Below are 23,286 nucleotides of genomic sequence, written 5' to 3'. Positions count from 1 at the left end.
TTTGCTATTTTTTTTCTTCTATTTTTTTCTTCTGTTTTGTTTCCTCTTTCTGGTGGTTCCTCCTATTGGTTCTAATTCTCACTTAAGCATCACTAATGTGAAAATATGTTTAATAGGAATGTATATGTATAGCCTATATCAGATTGTGTGCTGTCCTGGGGAGGGGCAGAAAAATTTAAAACTCAAAAGCTTATGGAAGTGATTGTTGATAAATCAAAATAAATTAATAAAAAATAAAAAAGGGATGTTGGTGTACTCTAATGTCTCTTATTCTATCCAGGTGAAAATATAAAAACCATCATAGATGGGGATATTCATGGAAAAGGAGGATGAAAAAGTTATCCCATTCCATCCCATCTTCTCCAGCACTTACTCCTTACCAACCCCACTCTCTCACTAAGCTTCAATTGCTCCTTATCTATAGGCTGCTTCCCTGCAGCCTGCAAACCATACCCATGTCCCCCTCATCATTAAAAGACAAATCATTTGACCCACCCACACGGACAGCTATCATGTATCTTTCCTCTATTTCATGGTTATCTCTTTCAGAAGACCATCTATAATTGATGCCTCTACTTCCTTTTCTCTCACTCTCTTCCAAATCTTCTGCAATCTGACTTCCAGGCTCACCATTCAACTAAAAGTGCTCTTTCCAGAATTACCAATGATCTCTTATTATAACTGCCAAACCTAATGGCCCCTTTTCCTCCTTTTTTTTCAGTTGCTCCATAATGCTTTGATATTAAATGCTTTTAAAGCACCTAGTGAGACAGACGTAAGTAGAGAACTACTATTACTCCCATCTGTTCAGCCGTATAAAAAGCAACTTTAAAAAATTACTAGAAATCCCCAATTTAAAAGGTAAGAGGAGAGACCACTAATCAAACTACTAGTATTTCTTAGTCAAGCACCATGATTCAAATATCAGAATCTCTCATGAAGATATAGGGGTCAGGAGTCCGGGGGGGGAGAAGAAATGGGGTACTATATTTTAGTTTAAAGGCAGCTCAGTGTAGCTTGGGGTGAAGAAAGCCATCCAGTCCTTGAGGAGAGAATAGGAGCTTTTGTTTTGAACAGGAAAGCATCCAGACAACATTACTACATGTTGACATTAAGGGCCAGGACCTAGTCGCTCCATGGTTTCTTCTTGGCATCTACATTTTTTTAATCTCTTCAAGCTTTTTGGCCAAGTTCAGAATTCCATAGTTCTGAGCCAGATACAGCCCCACTACATTGCTGAGCGTAAATCTTAGCAAAAAGTGGATCATGGTGATGGCAGCGATGGTGGAGGGAGCAGGTGAAGCAAGAGTCTGATGGCCCTTTCTTAATGCTGGTTCTTCTCCACCTCTCTGCAGTCTTCGACACCACCAATCATCATCTTCTCCTTGATAGTCTCTTCCCCCAGGTTTTTCTTGACACTCTTCTCTCTTGGTTCTCCTCCTCATCTGACTTCTCTCTGCTGGATCTTCATCTAGATCACCCATGCTAATCATTGGTGTCTCCAAGGCTCTGTCTCATCAGCTTCCATAGTTTCAGTTATCATCTTTATGTAGACAATTCACAGATCTATCCAAACTTAACCTCTGTCCTGACTTCCAGTGTGGTTTCTCTAACTGCCTACTAAATATCTCAAACTGGATGTCCTATAGATATCTTAAACTCAACATGTCTAAAATTGAACTCATTTTCCCCCACAAGCATCCCTCACCCCACGTTCTAACTTTCCTATTTATGCTGAGTGAACCATTCTCCCACTGTCACAACTTACTGGTCATCCTGACTCTTCACTCTCACATCCCACATCCAATCTGTTGCCACTTCCTGCTGATTTTACCTTTGTGACATCTCTCAAATATATGTCTACATTCCTCTAATACTGCCATCATGGTCATGCAGTCTATCAAGTCATGCCTAGACCACTGCAATAGCCTGCTGGTTAGTTTTTCTGCCTCAAGTCTCTCTTCTGAGCTCAGTCTATCCTTCCATCAGCTCTAAAGTTAATCTTCCTTAAGTAAAAATCTGACCTTTTCACCCTTCCCCACCCATTCTACAAACTCCAATGGCTTTCTATTACCTCCAGGATCATATATAAATCCTTTTGTTAGCCTTTTAGAGCCCTGCTTAATCTGGTCCTTTCCTATCTTTCCAGTCTTCTCATACATTAACTGCCCTCCACATTCTACAATCCAGTGTCCCTGGACTAATTGCTGTTCCTCACACAAAACCCTCTATCTCTCAACTCTGGGCAGTTTCACAGGCTGTCCCTATGGCTGGCATTCTTTTTACTTGTCTCTGCTTTCTGGCTTTTCCTGGTTCTCCAAGTCTCAACTCAAATCCCACCTTCCGCAAGAAGGTTTTCCCAGTTTCCCTTAATGCTAATGCTTTCCCTCAGGGATTATCTCCAATTTATCCTGTCTAGATCTTGTTTATTCATAGGTGTTTGCATATTGTCTCTCCCACTAGATTGTGAGGTCCTTGAAAGCAGGGACTGTTTTTGCCATTTGATATATCCCTAACACTTTGCACAGTGTGTGGCATATAGTAGGAGCTTAATAAAATGCTTTCTTGTTGACTCAACCAACCTTAATGTCCAAGACAATATTTCCCACCTGGTTAGCAGACTATACTTGTTTTGTCCTGAGAAAGCTGAATTTTTCCTGTACTTTCAAATTAGTCTACCTACTGTAGACATGCAGAAATGGATCCCTGTAAGCCACATATTGACTTAGAAAACCACAAATTAACAATATTTATGTTTTATTGTATTTTTATTGATTTCTGTTAAATATTTCTTGATCACATTTTAATTTGGCTTAGGAGTTTTGCGGACACAAGTTTGATGCTTCTGATCTCCAAACTGGAGAGCTGTTAAAAGCACTAGAAATAGGAATCCAATTAAATAGGCTCATCAGAATTTGAATTTATGGGAAATCACAAGATCATTAAAGGTTAGGTTGTATCCTACAAAAAAGCAGCAGGAGCTCTTACACCTTTTTAGGCTATGCTATAACGGTAGAAAATAACAACACAATAGTATACACATACATCTATATCAAAGAAGTGAGGAAAAGGAACTCACAAAAGGAATCTGCTTTCTGATTTAATGTTATTACAGCAGGAGGGTAGACTAGATACTCTTAAGTCACATTCCCTCACCAAGATCTATGATTCTATAACTATTAAGAGGGTTCCTATGAAAGGAAAGCTCCAAAAGACAGCTCCAAAAATTGGCCAGAACACAGAAGTCTATCACCAAGTCCCATTCCTAGCCCAGGAACACATTACCAGTTAGGAATTGTGAGAATAGTTTAAAAAAAAAAGTAGGAAAGGAAAGCAAATAGACAAAAATAGATCACTATATTTTAAAGTTTTTTTTAAAGCTTTTACTCTGATATTTTAAAAAGTGACTTAAAAAATCTGAAATAAGTAACTTCAATAAAAATGTAAGTGCTTGACTTTAAAGATTTTTCATAAAATATTGGTTTCTTACTCAGTGGGTGTTCAAGGAATATCTGATGACAAATACTAAAGGCATAACAAATTGCCATTGCTTGTGCAAAAGTAGAGAAAGAACCTAAAAACAGAGTTAAGCACCAAGCTCAAGATGTACATTACTAATGCTTTGTGATTTGTAGATAGGCACACATGTGTACAGATAACCATACTAATGTTTCATCTCACCCAGAAGTCCAACATATTGGGGTTTTCCAAACTCCATTTGGCTTCAGGCCTTGAAATAGGAGGTTTTCACATCAAGCAAGCTTCTGTAAAGTATGTACAATGATTCCTTGATTAATAACGTTTCACTGACCAAAAGTTCCTTCCTTTAATAAAATTGACCTAGACGTGGCAGAGGATTAAGGGAAATTCTAGTGGCCTCAAAAAACTGCTGTGGCAGTAGTAGCTGAAGAGATAATAGTACCAGCTTTCTCACTAAGCAGACTTGTTAGGATCTTGGCCCAGCTAGGAAAAGGGTCCCACTATCTAGATTTCCAGAGTTTAGTCATGTGGGAGTATTACTGGCTAACAGCTGACGCCTGGCTCACCAGGAATACATACTTTAAATCCATTATCTTCGCCCTATTTGGATAATTTCTATATCTAACAAGGAAGTTTCTGACAGTGTAGTATGCTGCTGGAGTCATTATCATAAACTGAAGCATTACAGTGCAGTTTTACAGTAAAGAGTATATATGAACTAACCTGTGGATAGAACAAGTTTCACTTTCAAAACAATGAAGAACACCACCATTTCTATGACATTTGCTCTATTCCTATTCTACAAAAGGGAATATAATACAAGACCAAAGTATATGAATGTAACTTACCCATGGAAACACAGGTCTGAGTCTCTATAATTCCCAATGCAAGCTCTGTCCATTAAAACACAAAGCTGCCTTGAAATATTAGGCTTTCCACCAACTAAATAAGAGGTCTGATAACTCAACATGCTGCTGGTGCCAAAGGTACAAAACAAATTTCAGGCAGTTAGCATATTTAGGAAATAATTCAATTTGGCACAAAATAAATTTGAAAAACATTAGGCTAAATTCTGAACCACCACTTTTGCTTTACAAGTTTCATAAATCCAAGGACTCAGACAACATAGGAAGTTTTGATTTTGGTCAAAAGACATTTGATATCCAAAGGATATTTGTGTTTCAATCCCATCACCTCCCTATGTCCTCTAAAAGCTCACTCACTTCATTGCTCATATCGCACCCCCATTTCATCTTCAAATTCTCCTTAGCCCATGGACTCTTTTCCTGCTGAAAATAAACATGCCTTTCTCCTGTTCACAGATAACGGAAAGAGTTACCTACACTAACATTATCTCCATTTTCTCACCTCCATTCACCTTTCAATCTGGCTTCCAATCCTATCAAGAGACTGAAAGTGACCTTTCCAAAGTTATGAACTATCTTAAATGCTAAATCCACTGATGTTTAAAAATACATTTTAACTGATGTCACAGTTATTTTAACCATCCTCCCATGATAAGCATGACTTTTCTGCTTGGTTCTCAGCTCTGAATCATTATGAGTTGTAGGCAAGTTACTTCCCTGGGGACTAACTAATCCCACCTTCACATGTTAAAGAGGAGGAAACTGCTGGAGAGGGGAAGGGTCTATTAAAAAAGTGAAAGTGGTTACCAATGAAAATTTGGACAAAGAAAAACAATTAAGCAAGATTCTGTTGTTTCAGTCCTCCCATGTGTCTTTTCTCAGGCATCATCCTTCAGTTTCTGACACTGCTGACCACAACTCCCCCTGGATACTCTCTCTTCTTTTGACTTCAGTGACACAGCTCTCTTTTAGTTTTCCTACCTTACCATACCTACTAGACCTCCTTCAGTTACAAGGAAGCAGTCTGCTTCTATCCAACAAGATCAGATATAATATCATTGCATCCTAGTGTTATTAGCAATTGCTGGTGCCCTTGACTACTTGTGTCAGACAAATGGCATAAGGAACAACATGGAACATGTGTATAATTAGAAAAGAGTGTGCATTTCATGTGGCAAGAATGAAATATAAAGAAAGATGGTTCAAGTAGTATACTGGTACTCAGATGTTAAAATAGGAAGGCCTTAGTAGCTGAATGAATTTTTATGTAAGATTTAGGTGAAAATTCCCAAGTACCTTAATGTTTATAAAGTATTTTTTAAATATCCTCATTTAATCAATAACCTTGTGAGTTAGGTATTGCAAATAGCATTACTCCCATTTTACAGATGGGAAAGTGTCTTGTGTTCATGCATTGTGATATCTGACCTCCCAAAAACCTGACTCTTTGGCCCCTTAGCCATAGAAGCTTCTTTACTTTGGTCATAAATCCTTATTAATAATTGTTTGCCTGATGTTCTCCACTAATTCACTACTGTTCCTGGCTAAAGAGTAGCTACACACTTTCCAAATCAATCATAACTTTCATCATACACCCTTCAAGGACATTTGAAATTTATAAGGCAAAGTCAAGCTCATGGGGAAAAAAAATTATCCATTACTCCATGTACAATCTAAAACATAAAACAAATAAGTCTATTTAGATAAGCCTTTCCAACATAAGCAGAAAAAGAAAAAACTTGGCCAGTCCAAGTTTATGACATGGAAACATGCTACAATAAAAGTTTTAAGCAACAAGAAGCACATTTAGAGCACAAAAATTGCCAAATTGCAAAACCTGCTATTAAAAAAGAAGCAATTCAAAAAATGTCAAATTTTGAAAACAAGCAAGGCAGTGAAGAGTAGACAATAGCAAGCTGTCTTAGAGTTAGGGAAGACTAAGCTGCCACGTAGATGTACAAGTCGTCCTGAAGTCCCATCACTACTCAGTACCTAAGGTAACTGTCTAAAGACTACAAGTTTCAGAAATGATGCTCATCTGCATTGGTAGAGGGAGTTCCTCACTGGAAACTTCCCTGAACCCATGAAATTACATGTCTGATCCATAAAAAAATTTTTTTTTTCAAATTGTTGAGTTATCTTAAAAATAGTGGCTACACAGACCCACTGGCCACAAATGTAGCCTCAGGCTAAAGCACAACTCAGCACTATACTTAAAATGTGAACTGGAAATTATATTGTCCTGCAGACTTCCAAATTTTCATTGGTAAGTGTTCTCTGTTCTCACTTACTTAATAAAGGGTAAGGTCGTTCCCCTCTCTGGCAGTTTCCTCCTCTGAAGAACGTGAGGGTAGGATCATTTAATCCCTAGGGAAGTGGGTGATTAAGAGCTGAGGCTAGAACTCCAGCTTTTGATAAGGGAGCAAGGAGAAAAGTCATGCTTATCATTTATCTGATAATAACATGTAATTTCATGGAGATAGGGAAGTTCCCAGTGAGGAACAGATCAACATATTTTCTGAAACTTGCAGTCTTAAAGAGTTACCTTGGATACTGAGAAGTGACATGACTGAAGCAGGGTAGCCTGAATTAAAGTGTAACCAATGAAATTATAAATGGTTCTATTTTCTTCCTTTCCTCCCTTGTGGAGCTATATTGCAAAACTTGTTTTGTAGCTTTCCAACACCCTTTTGATTCAAAAAGCCAATTAAAACTCCCAGAGGTGTTGAGTTTATTAAAATTCTGATGAGTCTTCAAAATTTCCCAAGGCCAGGAGGTACATCCTTCTTTACATCCAATGATTAAGTAAAAAGTACACTGAAGGGCAAGATGAAGTTTGCCCAATAGGGAAGCTGCACAGTATGGGTAAAAACAAGCACTAAAGGAAAACACCAGAATTCGAATCCTGGTTTTGCCACTAACTTATTGCCTGACCTTGGGCAAATAACATCTTCTCTAAGCCTGTTTCCTCATATGTAAAAGGAAAGGTTTGGGCTACATGACTTCAAAGGTAAGCCTTTTCTGCTGTTAAAAAGAAAAAAGAGGGGGGCAGGTAGGTGGTGCAGTGAATAGAGCACCGACCCTGGAATCAGGAGGACCTGAGTTCAAATCCAGCTTAGACACTTGATACTTACTACTGGTGTGACACTGGGCAAGTCACTTAATACCAATTGCCTCACCAAAAAAAAAAAAGATTCTCATCTCAGAAAAAAATTATGCTGCATAACCTAACATTACACCCTACATATTTAACGGGATGGTATTTGAAAAGTTACTCATCACAAAATGAAAACAATCTTTAAAATCAGTTAACTTGATAGAGTAAAAAGTTATAATATTCAGCAGCACCATTCATGGTCAAGAGAGACCTATGAGAAAGATTTCTGAAGGTATAATCAAAGAAAAGGTTCTTTAGGCATAATATAGAGGAGGAACCACAAAAATCTAAATACATTGGTTACATGAATTATAAAATTTAACTAAAACCGTCTCAAAAATTGTCACTAAGAAGAGAATATGTGGTGGATAGAGCATGTTTGTCTTATTAAATATAACTAAGTCCAGAAAGAAACAGTCTCAAAAACTAAGGCCAAGCTAAGCTGACAATGTAATACCATCACAAATATAACCTAAATTGTCTGTCCAGCTCTTATGAGATGTAGGAACAGAAAGTACAACTAGAAGACACAAGGAAATAAAGATAAGCTTCTGGCTGGCTTTAAATCTACTGCTCTTTAGTTTTAATTTCCTCTGTCATGGACCCTCTTCAGCTATCTGCTGAAGCCTACAGTCAACCACAAAAGACGACAAAAATAATGACTTAAAGATACCCAAGAGATGGGACTGACATTGTCAAAGTAGTAGAGAGTAGTCAGGGAAGAGAGTTTTGGCTTAGGAAATATATATCATTACTAGGTCTCAAATTGTATTATAAAACAGTAATCATCAAAAACACTTAGTACTGGCTAACAAGTACAAAAGTAGCAAAGATTTGATAAGAAAAGCCTAAAAGAAAAGGAACATCGAAGTTTAATGTTTTTAACCCAAGACCACAAACTAACAGAGGAAGGACAAGAACTGCTGGGAAAACTAGGAAACATTTTGGTGGAGATTAGATTTAGACCAGCATGTTATATTACATACCATAAACTCCAAATAAATAATTCAATAAAAGGCATAAAAGGTCACATCATAAAAAAGGGAAGAACAAAACAAAACTATGATTAGAGATAAATTATTAACCAAAGGAACAGAAGTGATCACAAAAGGTGAAAAAGGAAATTTTGATTGCATAAAATTTAAAAAACTTTTACATGAACAAAATCATTTCATCTAGAATAAGAGAAACTATTAGGCACAAAAACCTGCCTTTCCATAAAACATTTCCGATAAAAGTCTGCTATCCAAGATACTCAGGGAAATATATCAGACACACAGTATATGAATACATATAAATAATACATATACATACACACAAATGTACATCTAGGATAAAATATCTCCTCTGCCTAGCTTTTAAAGTCCCATAGAACCTGGTCCCAATCTATCTCTGCAGCTTCACTGGACATTTCTTCCCTTTCTATACTTTGGGATCCAACCAAATTGGGTTCCGTTCTGTTCCTTACACAACACTCCATGCCCATCTCCCATCTCCATGCCCTTGCCCTGGCTGGAATACACTCCTTCCTTACATCCATTTTATTGAGTCCCTCCTTCTCTTCCTTTAAGATGGAGCTCAAGCAGCACCTTCTCCATGAAGCCCTTTCTGATCTCCCAATTGTTAGTGCCCTCTTTTCCTAATCAAACACTGTGCAAATGTTTCTATTTATTCACTTGATATTTATGCCGTATGTATTTATATTTGTACTTCTTGTTTCCCTCATCAGAATGCAAGCTTCTTATAAGTAGGGATTGTTTTCATTCCTTATACATAAAGCCCCAGAACTAATAAAAGAACCTAATACAAAGTAGGCATTTTAGATATGTATATGGTATATATGTATGTCTATGTATCCCCAAATATCTTGGAGTTAGAAAGTTGAAGATATATATGACCAAGAGGCCTTCCCCAATAAAGTGACGTGAACAACTCCCAAAAGAATTGCAAACTATTAATAACCATATAAAATAGTGCTTTGAATCACTGATGAGAGAAATGCAAATCAAAACAACTGTTTAAGTTTCATCTCATACCCCTCAAAGTGACAAAGGTGATAAAAGACCAAAATTGTTAACACTTGGCACAAACATAAAGTGCTTGTTGATCAACTGAATGATTTATGGTTACAGAAAGACAGGCTATTGTTAATGATATTTTGAATTCATCCAACTATTCTGGAAAATAATTCTAAATTATGTAAGAAAATTTACAAAAAAAAAAAAGAAAATTCACTAAACTGTTCAAACTCTCTGCCCAACATTAAAAGGGAACCAATCTATGATTAAATGTAATGCCCCAAGACAAACCCAGGGATTATTATGAACATAACTACAAAACACTTTTCATACAAATAAAGACAGCTAAACAACTGCAGAAATATTAATTACTCATGGATAGGCCAAACCAATATAACAAAAATGACAATCCTACCTAAGTTAATTTATTTATTCGTTCAGTGCTATGCCAATCAAACTACTGAAGAATTACTTTACAGAGGTAGAAAAAAAAATTACAAAATAGACCTGGAAGAACAAAAGGTCAAGAATATCAACAGAATCAATGGAAAGAAAATGTGAAGGAAGGTGACCTAGTAGTACTAGATTTCAAACTATATCACAAAGCGATACTCATCAAAATAATCTGGTACTGACTAAGAAATAGAGTGGGAGATGAATACACAGTAGTAAATAACCATAGTAATCTAATGTTTAATAAACCCAAAGCTCCAAGCTTTTGGGGTAAGAACTCACCATTTGACAAAAACTGCTAGGAAAAACTGGAAAGCAGTTTAGAAGAAACTAGGCATAAACCAACATCTCACACCATACACCAAGATAAGGTCAAAATGGATAAACAATTGAGACATAAAGAGTGTTATCATTAGTAAATTAGGGGAGCCTGGAACAATATATCTATCAGATCTATGGATAAGAGGAGTTTATGACCAAACCAGACACAGAGAGGATCATGGGAAGTAAAACTGATAATTTTGACTTTGTTGTTAAGTCATTTCAGTTGTGTGTGACCCTTCATGACCCCATTGGGGATTTTCTTGGCAAAGATACTAGAGTGGTTTGCCATTTCTTTCTTCCATTTTATCAGGCAATCAGAGGTTAAGTGACTTGCCCAGGGTCACAAAGACAGCAAGTGTCTGAGACCAGATTTCAATTCAGGTCTTCCTGACTCCAGGCCCAGTGTCACCTAACTGTCCCTAATTTTGATTACATGAAATTAAAAAGCTTTTGCAAAAATAAAACCAATGAAAACAAAAAATAAAAAAAAACCAATACAGCCAAAAATAGAAGGAAAACACAAAAATTGGCGGAAAAATTTACAGCCAATTTCTCTGATGAAGGCCTCATTTCTCAAATATATAGGGAATTGAGCCAAATTTAGAAAAATAAGATCCATTCCCTAACTGAAAAGCTATCTATAGTTACATGAAAAAATGCTCTAAGTCACTACTAATTAGAAAAATGCAAATCAAAACAACTCTGAGATACCACCTCATACCTATTAGCTCAACTAACAAGACAGAAAAGGAGTATGACAAATGCTGGAGGGAATTTGGAAAAACTGGGACACTAGTCAATTGTTGGTGGAGCTGTGAACTGGTTCAACCATTCTGAAAACCAATTTGGAACTATGCCTAAAGGGCTATAAAACTGCACATACCCTTTGATCCAGCAGTATCACTACTAAGTCTACATGCCAAAAAGATTAAAGAAAAGGGAAAGAGGCCTATTTGTACAAAAATATTTGGGAGGAGAGGTGGTGGCAAAGAACTGGAAATTGAGGAGATACTTGTCAACTGTGGAACGGCTAAGGAAGTTCTGGTATATGATTATGATGGAATACTATCATGTTATAAGAAATGATAAGTAGGATAGTTTCAGAGAAACCTGGGAAGACTTTGATATGAACTCATGCAAAGTGAAGTGAGCAGAACCAGGAGAACATTGTACACAGTAAGAGCTATATTGTAAGGATGATCTACTGTGCTACTCCGATCAAGACAATGATTCAAGACAATTCCCCAAAGGACCCATGATGAAAAATATCATTCACCTCCAGAGGACTAAAGAACTCTGAATACAGAACTGAAACATACTTTTTTTACTTTATTTTTCTTGGGGTTTGTGTTTTCTTTTGCAACATAGCTAATATGGAAATAAGTTTTGCATGATTTCTTATGTATAACTGATATCAAACTGCTTGCCTTCTCAAGGAGGGGTGTGAGGCAGCAAGGAGGGAAATAACTTAAAACTTAAATTTTTAAAAAATGAATGCTAAAAATGTTTTATATGTAATTGGGAAATACTTAAATATTGAAAAAAAAACTGTAATGCCTAATCCCCAAACAGGAGAATAGATGAAATGCTACCCCCTCTTTTCTAGGGTAAAAAAGTAGGAGACTACAGAACCAGAAAGCTATACAGTCAGATTATCACCACGTATGTAGACTGACTATGCTTGACTGTTTTTCTGTTATAATGGAGGGTTCTAGGGGGGAGTGGGAAAGAAATAATACCATGAAACCACTATGGTATAAAAACACAATAGGAAGAAAGACTGAGTATAGTCCCACCAAGAGACTATCTGCTTCCAAGGACTAGTCTAGCTGCGTACGAAGAGCCTTAGCAAGAGGGTATACCCTGAGGTACATCAGTGAAGGACATGTTCTGGAAGATTTTACCAAGCTGGAAAGGTATGGAACAAGCTTTAGGCAAAATACTGTTATCTGCTTTCTGAGAATTAGCCTAGGCTTCTGTACATCATTTTTATTTAGTTTCAACTTTTTGTCTTGTGGTTTCATTTTTACTGAGAATGTCAAGATTGACATGATTCAATTCAGTTTTCCCATTAGTATATCCACTCACTGGTAAATGTACAAGGATCTCACATTTAAAGTACTAGCCCTAAGTCAGTTTACAAAAGGTAGAATGGGGCTGCATAGGATCAAGTGCCATTTTGTGTTTTTCTGCTTAATAGGTTTCCATGACCAAAGAGCTGACTACTTGGGGATGAACTACTGGGAAAACTGAAGATCCTCCTCCATGAGGCAAATAAAGAAGTAATTCAATTGGTTTTTATCATGCATCCAAAGACAACAAGAAACATTTAATGACACATTTGGGCATCTCATATTGCAGTGCTCTCAATAAGCATTAAGAATCCTATGAAGATCATTGCAGTTTATGTAGCAACATCTATTGTTGTCTATTGTCTACAACTGTCTATTATTGTCTATTGTAGAACACAAGGATATAGAGAAATTTTACAAAGAACTAGGTAAGACCATCCTAATTAAATTAATGTATACCTTACTACTTGGTGTCTTCAATGCAAAGGAAAGCATAGGGGAGCACAATAAAAAAAAAGTTGGAAAATATGGCTCAGAAGTAAGAAATGAAAGAAATCAATGGATTATAAAATACACAGAAGTCTTAAGCCTACATGTAATTTTTTTCCTTATCACTCAACAAATATTGATTGAACACTTATTACAATTATATGAAAGACACTGTGATGGAATACAAAGAGAACAAGATAAAGTCCCTGTTTACAATCCAATTACAAATACTTTTTCAAGAAAAGTCAGGAGGTAGTGGACATAGTAGTTACCAAACAGCATTACCCATCCCCCAAGAAATCCAGAAAAAAAAAGTAGGGAATAGTCAATGATAGAGGGACTGGGAAAACAGGTACCATAAGGCACTGCTGCTGGAGCTTTGAAATCAGTAAAACCATTCTGGAAAGTAATTTGAGATTTTGCAAATAAGAGATTCTACTTCAAGGCTTAAGACACCAGGATCATCAATAAGAAAGTCCCCATTTACATGTGCTGTTGCTGTTCAGCAACGTTGGACTCTTCATTATCCCATTTTGGGTTTTTCTTGGCAAAGACACTTGGAGTAGTTTGCCATATCTCTCTCCAGTTTGTTTGTTTGTTTTTTCATTTTACAGAAGAGGAACTGAAGCAAACAGAATTAAGTGACATGCCCGGGGTCAAATAGCTAGTGTCTACGGTCAGATCTGAATTCATGAGGCTAAGCCTTCCTGATTCCAAGTGTTTAGTGATACAGTTCGTTCTCACATTCCTTTAATCCAACTATTCCAAACTGTTTTCTGAAATAGTTTGAGCCATTCTAGTTCACAGTTTCACCAACAATGAATATTCTGATGTCTCAATCTCCTTGTCTAGACCATAGAGAACACTTGGATTCCCCCATGTTGGAGATCTTCATGTAGAGGTTAGACAACCACTTGATGGATTTAAGTGGGAATTCATCTCTCGTAGGTTTTGAACTAGATAGAAATTTCTTCTGAAATTTCCCTTTTGACTCTCAAAATTATTTGATACAAATATCCCAATTCATTTTAGTTGGAACTTCTAAAGGATACCTCTTGTTCACTCCTTTTGTCTCCTCTGCTGGTTCATTGATATTCTCCTAAACCAGGGATGGGGAACCTGTGGCCTCGAGGCCACATGTGGCCCTCTAGGTCCTCAGGGGCAGCCCTTTGACTGAATCCAAACTTCACAGAGTAAATAAAAGGGTTTGTTCTTTAAAACTTGGGACTCAGTCAAAAGGTCACATTAGGTTAGGACCTAACCTCTACATAATAAGGCTTCCTCCATAAGGGTATCTTTGATCTTCTTCTTTGTTAATCTCAGGTACTCCTATGGTTTCAATTAGGACCTCTATGCAGATGACTACCAAATCTATCTTCAGCCTCAATCATTCCCCCTGAACTATATATAGTTTGGCATCTCCAACTACCTGCTATATATCTCCACCTGGAGAGCCTGCACTTTAAATTCATCATGTACAAACTAATCCTACCCTTATCAACTTCTCTATTTCTGTTTGAAGTACCACCATATTCTCAGTCACCCAGGATAAAAACAAAAAACAAACCAGGAGTCATTCTTGATTCTTCCTCTTCCCTCATTACTCAAATCTAACTAGTAATTAAGTCCTGTTAAGTATACCTCTCCTTAATATTCATCAAAACTGTCTGCTCCTCTTCACATATGCTGCCACCACCCTAGTGCAGTCTTTACCATTCTGGAGCCTTCATATTGAGTTAGGGAGAAAGGACATACATATGAAATAGCAAATAATAACGAAAATGTCATATATGCTAAGTGATCAATAGTTGACATAGCCACCAAGAAAAACTTTACATGCTTGACAGTGAAGTCAGACACTAAATTAGTATATAATATAGCACTGTAAGGCTTGCAAAGTATTTGACATACAAGATCTCATTTGATTCACACATTATATATTGGAGGGGAGATATTATACATACATACATACATACACACACACATACATATATATATACACACACACATATATATGTATATATGAGGGGGTGGGGGTGGGGAGAGAGACTAAGACCCAATGTGCCAACGACTGCTGAGAAAGAATGGGCTCTAAGGGTTGTGAGATAGGGAGGTAGGTAAGATCAATGAAGAAGGTAAAGGCACTTAAATGTCAAGCTAAGCCACTTGTTCTCTGTCGGTCACAGACAGAATCTTAGAAATATCTGACTTAGAGAGGCCCTTAGGGATCATCTAGTCTAATCCAACCCCCTCATTTAAATAAGATTCAGTTTCCTGAGACTCAGAAAGGCTGACCTGGCCAAGATCATGGGTCTGAAGTCTAACATCATAGAATTCACTAAGAATTAATACTAAAAATGTATTTTAAAAATGTTGCCAAAGTAGTTCAAAACTTTTTATTTTGAGCAACTCATCATCTCTGGATGGTGGGCAGTAAATAATTCTTATCCAAAATATGAAAGAAACAGTATAAGACCAAAATATACACAAAAGAGTTGGCCAAGTAGGCTCACTGGATCAGCCATAAATTCTAAGCCCTGAACCCTTGCCACTTCCTCAAAAAGGAGACTCTCTGCGCAGAAGACCTCAAAACACAAACCTCAGCCCCAAAACCAAGTGCTACTAAATCACCAACAGCTTCCTAGGGGAAGAAAACCAACTCCAGTTAAATTGAAGACATACGTTTGTCTAGATTTAGAATGGACTAGTCAGTCTACATTCAATTATAGCTATGATGGTATCTTGTTAAAAAACTTAGCTCACTGTCAATGATGCAATTTTACACAGCAATAAAATAATTTCCATAATTATGAAAAGAGCCCAAACCCCTGGAGCAATTCAAGAGTCAGATATAATGTATTTCTGCCAATGTGCAAAGACAAATGCAAACAAAGTAGACAGAGGCACAGGCCCCACCATTTGTATAATATTTACAACCAAAGGACTAAGGATACTTCAAATAATAAACCGATTACCCCCAAAAATAATCGCAAAAAAATAGAATATTTCTCCAAAAGAACTTTAAAGGCTTTGCTCCTATCTAGTTGTGATTTGCTATGTAACTAATGTATATTTATGCAATGAATAAGGTGACCTTATTCTTCTCTAAGTAATGTTTTTAAACATAAAATGCTCTCAAACATATTTATTGTGGCCACTTTTTTCTAAGCACCACATTTTTTCCCCCAAGTCTAATAGAAAAATAATGCCTGTTACGTAGCAGACTTAAGGACCAAATTCATTTACTGATACACTCATTTAATGAGTACCTACTGCATGCAAGGCCCTGTTTACATCTGGGGGAAGAAGAGACTTCAAAAGAATAAATAAAACTGCCCTTGACCTCACAGAGCTCATTAGAGGAATTAAATCACTGAAATTATATTCTTTTTCCACTAGAAAATTGGTCCCCAGCCCTGAAACTACAATAGGCTTTGACAGACCAGCTTTGGCCTTATCTAGTTTGGTAGAGGACTCCACAAAACTTCTTGGACACATCCAACCATTTCTCTCTCTTCCAATTAACCATTATGTTTTGCTTTCCCCCATTAGAATGTAAGCTCCTTGAAGCAGGGAGTGTCTTACTCGCTTTTATTTGTACCCCCAAATGAGCACAGTACCCAGGACACAGTAAGCCTTTAATAAATATCTATTTGCACACACAGAACGATAATACAAGTAAAAAGGGAACAAAATAAGAGGAAGGAGAAACAACTTCACACGTAAGAGATGAGGGATGAAAAAATGAGGCAGCACTTGACCAAGACAGCATGTTTCTGCAGACTGGCAACACATGTACTGAAAAATCTAAAATAAACGAAGTTCACTCTTAAAAACACCAACAGGCAGCTTAGCAGACTGGACAGAATGCTGGTTAGGTGTGAGCAAGGCTTGGATTCAAATCTCGACTCCTACAATTACTAGTGATACTTCCTCTGTGTCTTGGTTTCCTCACCTGTAAAATAGAGCTAATAATACCTGCATGTACCCACCTCTCAGGGTTGCTGTGAGGATCAAATGAGATGACGAGGTAAAATACACTAAAAACTTTAAAGTACTATATTTAAAGTCAAGCAGCAGTTATTAAGTGCCTATTATGTGCTACAGTACCGTGCTGTGTTCAAAGTATTGTCAGTGGTTATCATTAACGGAAAGTAGTAAAGGAGTAAAGAGATTTGGGTTCTGGTCTCAGCTTTACTAACTTAGTGTGACTTTAAATATGCCACTTTACTTCAGTCTTAGGCCTTGATTTCCTTTTCATCAAAATTACATAAAAATGCCTGCCTTATTACAGGGAAACAGGCACTCTAATACACTGCTGTTAAAACTGTAAGAGTGGTACAAGTATTTTGGAGAAAAAATGACAAGAGAGTCACAAAAGTCATCATTCTTTTCACCTCAGTGATTCCACTGGTAGAATTTTATTCTAAAAATATTTAAAAGGGGGGGGGGAAGCTATCAACACAAAAATATTTATAGCTGTTTTATTTGTAATAGCAATAAATTATAAATAACCTATATATCCAATGACTACAAAATAGCTGAATAAAATATTCATTACACTGTATTAAGGTAATAGGATATTATGGTACCATAAAAAAACCAAATATGGAGCAGAGAAATAAATACCTAAGCAAAGTAATATAAAATAAAATCAACAGAAGCATAATAAAAACATTAACATATATGTAAACCTATGAAAATACAGCCAAAAATAGTAGAATTTCGTGCTAAATTGACAAAGACATAAATATATTTAATTCATTTGATTCTGTTTAGTTAAATACTAAGGATTTATGAAAGACTTTACTCCATCCACCCTTTACATGTTAATTTGTCACTGTTAATAGTTAAGTGTTTAATTTTTAAAATAATTGCCCTGCTTTTACTTCACAGGTTTCTGGACACCAAAATAATGGTGTATGGAAAAGCTCAAGTGCTATACTAATATTAGGAGAGCAGATAGTGAGCTCCAGATGAGGAAACCACCTCTACACCAACACAGGTCAGCACCTTCTTTGCAACTTTAATCTTAGGGAATTGCCTGGAAGCACTGAGAAACAAAGAGACTTGCCACATTTGTACAACAGGGCCAGTAAGATCTGAGATGGCACTTGAACCCAGATCTTCTTGGCTTCAACACTGGATCTTTTTCCATTACAGTACATTATCTTTCATAAGGGAATAAATACACTATTGGATGGTAAATGCAACATTCTGGTAATGATACACTCATATATACTCCTTGTTTGCAGATTATTTTTAATAATTTTAGGGACAAAAAAAATACATTTAACAGTAAAACCGAACATAGCTGTTTTTGAGGATTCTGAATGCATTTTGGAGCAGTTAGGTGGTACGGTAGACAGAATGGAGGGCCCGGAGTCAGAACAACTCATCTACCTGAGTTCAAATCTGGCCCCGGACACTTACCAGCTCTGTGACCTTGGACAACACAATTTACCCTGTATGCCTCAGTTCCTCATCTGTAAAAATGAGCTGAAGAAGGAAATGGCAAACCATTCCATTATCTTTGCCAAGAAAACCTAAATGGAGCCACAAAGAGTCAGACCCAACTTAAACAACTAAACAAAAGGCATTTGAGGATCTCACAATCCCTAAAGTCATGCAATTTAAGCATAGATTATTATCTAGTACAAATGCCTCATTTTATAAATGAGGGAAATGAGGTCCAGGGAGAATAAATTACTTGCCCCAAATCACACAGGTAATGAGTAATAGAGCCAGGATTCTAACCCATGTCCAAATTCTGTGCTCTTTCCACTATACCATGCTGCTTTCTGTATGTTATCATTATGAACAGACACCATTATTATACTGGCAAAGCCTGGAAGTGCTGGCTAATAGAGATTTCTAATTGACAACATATCAGAAAATCCAACTTTTATTGTGTCTATAAATATATAAATGGTATTAAGAGGTGGGTGAGAGAATCTCTTTCCAATTTAGTTAATAGCCTTCCTTACATTTATACAGCCTTTACGGTTTAGCTGGCTAATAAGTCTTTGAGCCGAAAGAGTTTTAAACCAATTACCCAACTGTCCTTGATATAGATATTAAAAGCTATATATTTCACATTTCAATATAGCCAGTTCCTGTCACTCATGCTCATGCTGACTGGAAGATTACAAGAACAAGAAACAGGAAGCAAACTAAATGGAAATACACAGGAAATCAAGAGAAAGTATTTTTTAAAATCCTATAGTTATCAAATTTACTTAAATACTTTTAAAACTGCTAAAGTGCCTCCAGTTTTGGTGGCTTTCTCCCTTAGGAGATACTCCAAAGAAATAGTAATGGGATAAATAACTAATGACTGACTGCCTTTCATATTCTTAATAGGCTAAACTAGCCTTTGATACTATCACTCACTTCTCCTTGATACTCTCTAAGTCCATGTCACTATCCTATCCTGGTCCTCTTCCTACCTGTCTGGCCAAATCTTCTATTTCCTTTGCTGGATCTTTGTCTAGGTCAAGTCTGCTAATGCCAGGGGCCCCACAGGGCTCTTTCCTGAGTCCTCTGCTCCTGTCCTTCTATATGATATTACTGAGTGATCTCATCAGCACCCATATATTAAATTTTCATCTCTATACTGATGATTCTCAAAGCTACTTATACAGCTCTAACTTCTCTGCTAACATCCAGAATGGCATCTTCAACTACCTATTGGACATCTCTAACTGGATACCCTACATACATCTTAAACTCAACAGGTGCAAAAGTGAGTTCATTATTTCCCCCCCCAAAATTCCCTCTCTCCAACTTCCTACTTCCCTTATCACTGTGAGAGAATCACCACACACCCAGGCTCAGAACCTACTTGTCATTCTTAACTCCTCACTTTTTCTCACTTCCTATGCCCAATCTTGCTGCTAAGGCCCACCAATTTCACCTCTGCAACATCTCTCAAACGTGCCCCCTTCCCTCCTCTGACACTGCCACCACTCTGATGCAGGTCCTCATCCCCTTACACCGGAACCTGAACCACTACAATATTCTCTTGGTGGGTCTCCTGCCTCAAGTCTCTTCCTGAGCTTCAGTCCATCCTCTCTTCAGCTGTCAAACTGATCTTCCTAAAGCTCAGTTCGGACCATATTCCAAACCTACCCCCCACTCCAGTGGCTCCCTACAACCTCCAGGATTAAATATAAAATCCTGTTTGTGTCATTCATAACCTGGTACCTCCTACTTTTCCAGTCTTCTTCTATGTTTCTCTTACCTCCTCACCACCCCACCCCTTGTCCCTCATACTCTCTAATACAGTGACACTGGCCTCCTCGACTTTCCTCACACAAGACCCCACCATCTCCCTATTCTTCGAACTTTCATTTCACTCTAGGCCTGGAATCCTTCCCCTCACCATCTCTGCTTCCTGTTTTCTTCAAGTTCTAGATAAAAGCCCACCTTCTACAAGCAGCCTTTCCTGATTTCCCTCAATATGAGTGCCTTCCCTCTGTTAATTATCTCTAATTTAGCTTACTTTTTTTTTGTGTGCAAGACTGTTTTCATGTTGTCTCCTTCATTAGAAGATGAGCTCCTAAAAACAGGGACTGTCGTGCTTTCCATTTGTATCCCTAGCACTTAGAACAATGCTTTTCACATAGTAAGCACTTAATAAATGCCTCATTCATTCATTAAAAGAAAGAACATAGTTAGAATACCATCTCCCTTTTATTTTGGCACCCCCCCCCCCCCTTACCTAGCCCTACCAAAAAAAAACAAGAACTCCAAGAATTTCAGAAAAGCATCTCCTGGGAACAAATGGCTTGCTGTCTTCTACAGGGAGCCACTCACTACTCTAAGGTGCCAAGATTTCGCCACAGATGTAATCCAGGGCATAGATTCACTTTCCTAGGTTTCCTACAACTAGGTCTGACCAGAACTCAAAAGGGATTATGTAAGTACTTCAGATTTCATTAACTTGGAACTCAAAGTTCTAAATGTCATTTAAGGGAAAGGAAGGGTAAATTTGGGGTGAACTGGTACTCTTAATCTTAGAAATAAACCTCACCTGCAGAGTAACTACAAAGAAAACCCCTTCCAATGTTTCTGTTCCCTTATGACAAAGACTTATAAATACTTAGGAAGCATTTCAACTTGTGTCATTAACAAGAGCACATTTAACTAGAAAGTTGAATTAAGGGACCAAGGAAAAAAAAAAAGTTTTCTTTGCAATGAAATTTGGGAATTAAGATGAAGGAGAAACTAATTCTTACAATAAAATGGCTGTAGTTGGATCTGTTCCATGGATCCTATTTTCTAAACCTTCAAGTTCACAAACCAAGATGAAGGCTAATTAATAAATGACTTTCACAAATAAAGAGCTATTCCTTTTCCTGGCTTCTGTGCAAACTCCATTTTAGCATTGTTTGAACTTGGATTTATGGTAAAACGGGACTCAAGGTAATGTAAGTTTTGTTTTTCTTGACCTACACATTCAGCTCTATTTCCTGAACTAGATATAACATCAGATACCAATAACACAGCTTCCAATTGATGAAGTTGGTACTTATTTCTCCAAAGGAGGATCAATGGAATCCTAATTGATCACATCAATGTTCTCCAAAGCAAACAATAACAGGAAGGCCCTACTATGTTCCTGAGTGCTCCAGTTAAGAGCAATATGAATATTTAAAATAGGCTATCTATCCATAGAAACAAAGTAAGTACCTCTGAAGTATATGAACTGTGTGTGTCTTTGGGTAGGTATATGCAGGGAGGCAGCAGAAGGGCATATAGTACAAGGCACCCTGAAATAAAGAAAGAAATGGTTAATACAAAGTCAACAGTCTGAAGAAACATTTTTCATTTCAAGAAGCAGGAACTACCTTTCCAGGAGTGACATGAGGAAAAGAAGCTCTTTTCCATTCTACTTGGGAACAAAATGATGATACTGACAGAATCAGACTGGGTCTGCCTGTGCTGCAAGACTCGGAAGCCAGCTTCCCACTGAGCAAGCACATCCTAATGCATTGCACACTCTGCCCTGGATTACTGAGCATTCAGATGGCTCTGCCCAAGAGGAAAAAGGGAAAAGCTCTGGCCCAAACTGAGGCAAGTCCCTGAGGAAAACAACCTGCTATCCACAGAGCTTTGGTACCAATCTGTCTGCAATCCACTTTCCAAACAGTGATGATGAACACATGCATCCCTCTGCTGAGAGAGCAGGTCAGTCAAGAAAGCTAATGGCACAGCATCCTGTCTTTATTACATATAGGGAGGGGCCTTCTAGACCCTTTCAATTGATTCTGTATAGATATTTATATATAAGCATGTATAAATGTATGCATTATACACACGTGTATACATGTATGTAGATGTGTATATGCACATATGTGTGTATGTATATACACATGTGTGTATCTATATCTCCCCTTCCTCATCTGTAAAATGAGGATATGAATAGCACCTACTTCCCAGGATTGTTGTTAGAATCAAATGAAATCATTGTAAAGCCTTTAGCACAGTGCCTGGCACATAGTAGGAGCTCTATCAATGTTAGCTATTATTATTATTACTGTTATATAATCTTCCTTCCCTACCTCTGGCCTACCGCTTCTTCTCTTAACATCTCCACCTCACAATCCCCTCCCTCCCAACCCCCCCATCCTTTTTTTTCCTATCAAGGGCTCTTTCTCCCTAATCACTCACTCTCTCATCATGATCTGTATGGGTTCTCTCTGGGCCTCAGTTTCCTCATCTATAAATAAGAGAACAGGTTTCCGTGCCCTCTCTGAATGCTTGAAGAGCCTTCCCTTCTCCTCCCCCCTTCCCATCTCTTCCCCCCCTCCTCCCTCCTGCATCCTATCCCCCCCCCACCAGACTCATCCCTCCTTCCATCCCCCGCCCCCAAGGATGCCCCAAACCAGGATGCCCCAAACCAGGATGCCCCTGCCCCTGCCCCCATGGGTGCAGAGCTGAGCAGCCCATTCGCCTCTCACCCTGGGGACCCCCACGGCCCCCTCGTGACCCTGGGGGTCCTCAAAGCCCCTTTCCCTACGCCCTCTCTCCCCTGGCCCTCTCCGCTCGTCCGCAGCCCCCCAGCTCTCGCCCCGTCACTACGGGCTGGCTTCCTTCCCGTGACTCACCCGCGGGGCCCTGGCAGCTTACGGCCGCGGCTCCCCCCGGGGGCTAGGCCCCCCGGGCCTCCAGGCTCTGGCCCGCCCAGCCGGCAGGCAGGCAGCGCTGACGGCTGAGCCCCGACAGCGGCGGCCCTTCTGCGGCCGCTCCGTACCCGCTCCCGGCTCGGCTCAGACTGGGTACGAATCAACAACAAGATGGCGGCCAGCCGAGGGGGCGGGGGCCTGGCGTCATAGCAACCATACCGGCAAGGAATACGCCCCTCACCGGGACTGGTTCCCCAATCACAAGCCACTTCGCCCACCGATTGGGGTCAGCGCCCC

The 23,286-nt window shown here is 38.3% G+C and overlaps 1 protein-coding gene across 3 annotated transcripts in view; it reads right to left on the bottom strand.

Annotated features, from left to right (window-relative positions):
* Positions 1-23,042, bottom strand: part of IP6K1 (inositol hexakisphosphate kinase 1) — a 73,066-nt gene extending 50,024 nt beyond the window's left edge. For 2 of the 3 annotated variants that reach the window (XM_027836876.1, XM_027836878.1), the window contains exons 1-2: positions 22,972-23,042; positions 21,554-21,633 (exon numbers count right to left, since the gene is read on the bottom strand). The gene's annotated coding sequence lies outside the window, so the exon portion shown is untranslated. Of the gene's footprint in view, positions 1-3,681; positions 3,765-21,553; positions 21,634-22,971 lie in introns of all 3 variants that reach the window. The other variant, XM_027836877.1, reaches the window with a different exon arrangement.
* Positions 23,043-23,286: the final 244 nt, after the last annotated feature.

Source organism: Vombatus ursinus, unplaced genomic scaffold (assembly GCF_900497805.2).
Source record: "Vombatus ursinus unplaced genomic scaffold, bare-nosed wombat genome assembly UNPS02014820.1, whole genome shotgun sequence".
In the NCBI taxonomy this organism is placed as follows: Eukaryota; Metazoa; Chordata; class Mammalia; order Diprotodontia; family Vombatidae; genus Vombatus; species Vombatus ursinus.
Note: the sequence above shows the minus strand (reverse complement) of the source record. Positions and strands in the feature narration are given on the sequence as shown.